The sequence below is a fragment of the Primulina huaijiensis genome, chromosome 3 (genome assembly GCF_012295235.1).
Source record: "Primulina huaijiensis isolate GDHJ02 chromosome 3, ASM1229523v2, whole genome shotgun sequence".
NCBI lineage: Eukaryota > Viridiplantae > Streptophyta > Magnoliopsida > Lamiales > Gesneriaceae > Primulina > Primulina huaijiensis.
In genome coordinates this window covers 7,793,929-7,797,864 of record NC_133308.1, presented here as the reverse complement: position 1 = coordinate 7,797,864, position 3,936 = coordinate 7,793,929, and positions in this window count along the sequence as shown.

Sequence of the window (3,936 nt, the reverse complement as noted above, 5' to 3'; positions counted from 1 at the left end):
ATATATATATGAAAATCCCTGAAGGATTTAAGATGCCTGAAGCACAAAGTTCAAAACCCAGAGAATGTTATTTTGTGAAATTACAAAGATCATTATATGAGTTGAAACAATCCGGCCTAATGTGGTATAATCGGCTAAGTGATCACTTGATGAAAAAAGGATATGTGAATAATTCAATATGCCATTGTGTTTTCATTAAGAAAACAACATCCGGATGCGTAATTATTGCTGTATATGTTGATGATTTAAACACCATCGGAACGAATAATGAAATTCATGAAGTTNTAGCCATTAGCCACCACTATTTTTCTGTACTTATTATTTTTGGGCAACTTGTGTATCAGTACCCAAAGTTTTTTAACTTTGGATTTGGTACCCAATTTTCAAATTTTTCCTAAAATACCCCTCAACCTTCATTTTAATTACATTGATTTTTCTTTTTAAATTAATGGCCCATCATGCTTCCGTAAAATAAATTAAATCTTTTACCTTTTTGACCAGAATGCCACCGGGTTATATCCACCGTATTTTACGAACTGCTCCTCACAATTCAACCACACGATCGCAACCGATGGTTACAGACGCAGATTCCTTCAGCAGCACTTAGCACAACTCTAATTCGTTTCCTACCTTAGAGTGTACAGTAAAAGATAAAATTTTGAAAATAATACATGAGAGGGGCTAAGAGCAAAGATCTCTTTTATTCAAACACAAACATATTATTATTACATTGAAACCTCCTGTAGAGGAGGAGGAACTTGCTTAGCTACTTATAGTAGCCGAAACTTGAAAACACATAAACTAGAAAGAGAAAATATTACAATTGGTTTTGAAAGAAATGAGGAAAATGTTCGATGATCTTCACTTCCTTCTTTCTGCCTTATTTATAGAAGGCTTCTTCGGATTTGAAACTCGGACTTCAAATCTTGATAAGCCTTTACAGCTTGCCTTGGGACCATGTAGTGGTTGAATGGTCCTTCCACTTTGTCTTTTTCTAGATTATTAATCTAGCAATCAACTTCTCATCTTCTTTTAATTCTCCGAGATACCAATAGAGATGAGTCTGGAATAGATCTGCTGTTATCTCATCACCCTTTTCTTTGTACATCTTAATTATTGATCTGAGAGCAGCAGCTTCACTCCGCTTGTAGTTTATCCTTCTTTTCAAAACTTTAAGATATACTCGATACATCTTTGAGTTTTGATTTTTCTGGTGTGTATTACTGGTTCCAAATTACCCGTATTTATATTGTAAATTTTTGGGTCCAGTTTCTTGTTTTGATTGGATTTCCTTTATCTTTAAAGATAAGGTATCCGATGTTCTTTGTCATTTTTCCACCGATTATTGGTGGTCCTGTCCTTCCACTTACATGGTGGATTTTCTTTTTGGTGAGTGGGTTTAGTCACATCTCCCCTTTAATTTTGTCGAGGAATCTTCGGCTTTTTGTATCCTCGAGGAAAATGTGAATGTGGTCCTTCCCCACTTGTCCTTGCTTCGGTAAAATGTTTCCGATCAGATCTCGGTTTGAAACCTTTACCGAATTCCGGTTCTTTCTGATTCTGGCATTCAAGGCAGATGTTTTCTGACCATCTTCCTATGTGTGCCATATTACAGAACTTTCGGCGAGTTTCTTTACTTGCCGGCATCTTGCTGTTCCATAGAAGATTTCTTTTCTTTTCGAATAGATCTTCTGCAAAGCTTGTAGTTTTTCCTGTCATAGTGTTTAACAGGAATGATCCATTTAAAGAATTTTGGTAAAACTTAAATGGAAACTTGACTTTGTCCATCTCTGTGAGACAGACCCAGATACCCCATGCTCTCCTGGTAGACATATCATCTTCATTAAATGAAGAGACTAAGGGGGTTTCATTTGTAGGAGGATCCTTTATAAATTTTTGAGAATTCATGTCTGGCCTCCTTAGCTTGATAAAATGAAAGGCTTCGTGTGAGCCTTTTCCTGCTGGTTCTGGTGCTGCACTGAAAAAGTATAGCTCCAAAACATCTCCTCTGGACAAATGATCATTATTTGCCCAAGTCTCATGAACAGCTTCCTGAATCCATTTTGGTAATGCTGATATCTCCGGGAAGCTGGGCGAAGTAGTATAAACTGAGGCAAGAGCCCCAAATTCATACCAGGCTTTGACCTCCTTTGGATATGAATTTTGTTTCATCCATACCCTAGGATATTTTCCTGCAATATCAACTCGAACCATGGCTGGGTTGATGCCAATTCTTGTGTTTAATTTCTCCCAATTCTGTTGGTAAACCTGAAATGGAGAAATTATATTTTCATTAGTACCAACCTTAGTTTTGCCTTTGTCAGTACGAGGCCTAAGGTTGATCTCTCCCTCTTCGATCCCCGAGGTGAAGGGNGTCCTGCTGGTTCTGGTGCTGCACTGAAAAAGTATAGCTCCAAAACATCTCCTCTGGACAAATGATCATTATTTGCCCAAGTCTCATGAACAGCTTCCTGAATCCATTTTGGTAATGCTGATATCTCCGGGAAGCTGGGCGAAGTAGTATAAACTGAGGCAAGAGCCCCAAATTCATACCAGGCTTTGACCTCCTTTGGATATGAATTTTGTTTCATCCATACCCTAGGATATTTTCCTGCAACATCAACTCGAACCATGGCTGGGTTGATGCCAATTCTTGTGTTTAATTTCTCCCAATTCTGTTGGTAAACCTGAAATGGAGAAATTACATTTTCATTAGTACCAACCTTAGTTTTGCCTTTGTCAGTACGAGGCCTAAGGTTGATCTCTCCCTCTTCAATCCCCGAGGTGAAGGGTTGACTTGAGGACTCGAGATAAGGATCTGGAGTCTCAATTTTTGTTTTAGCCGACTCATCTATAGATGATCCCGACTTAACACTTGTGCAAGGGGTATTTGAATCCCCCGCTACAGGTATAGAGTCCTGTACTCGAAAACTCTCCATTTGGGAAACCAATGGTTTCTCAATGCCTTGGAGGATAGGCCTTTGCATTACAGACCATAACTGAGTATATGCCTGTAAACATCCTGTGATTCGATCAGAGACAATTCTCTTATCGGCTTGTTGTAGCCTTCCCGCAACTTCTGCGTTTACGGCCAACTTGTTGAACTCGGTTTGAAGCATTTCAAGGTGTTCCCTCAAATGCCTCTGCATCTTGATAATAGCATCAATGTCAATGCTGTCCATCTCTTGTTAAAAAATCTGCAAGAATGTTTTCATGAGATTTTATTATTATAATATCAAAAATATAATTTTGACATAATGCTTGCCATCTTAATAATCTGGCCTTCTCTGGTTTAGATTCAATTCTATTCCTTAAGAAAGCTTTTACCTGTGTGTTATCAACTTTCAAAGTGAATTTCTTTGCAAGTAAAAATAATGGCCATTTTTCAAAAGCTCTTTTTACTGCATAGAATTCCTTCTCGTTGATATGCCATCTTATGGCTTCTGCATCTGAGAATAAACCGCTACAATATCTGCATGGTTGTTCTCCATCTGGTGTGAGCTTAGTAAGAACTGCTGCCCACCAATGATCACTGGCATCGGTATACAATACCAGATTATCCTCATCTTGAGGAATAGCCATTTTTGGAAGATTCTTACAAATCTTTTTTAATTGGCATAGTCCTTTTGTGTGTTCATCCGTCCATATAAATCTAGCATCTTTTTTCAATAATGGACTAAACACTTTCCTGTGTTTTGCTAGGTTTTTAATAAACATCCCAGCAAAATTAACAACTCCTAAAAAACTTTGAAGTTGCTTCTTGTCGTTGAGTCTTTCTGGAAAATTCTGCACTTTTTCCACTATGTGTTTTTGCAGAATAATTCCTAATTCATCGATTTCAATTCCGAGGAATTCAATCTTCCTTGTTGCAATGACTGCTTTCTTCTCAGGTAAGACCAGTCCTTCTTTTTTACAAACATTAGAGAAAATCTCCAA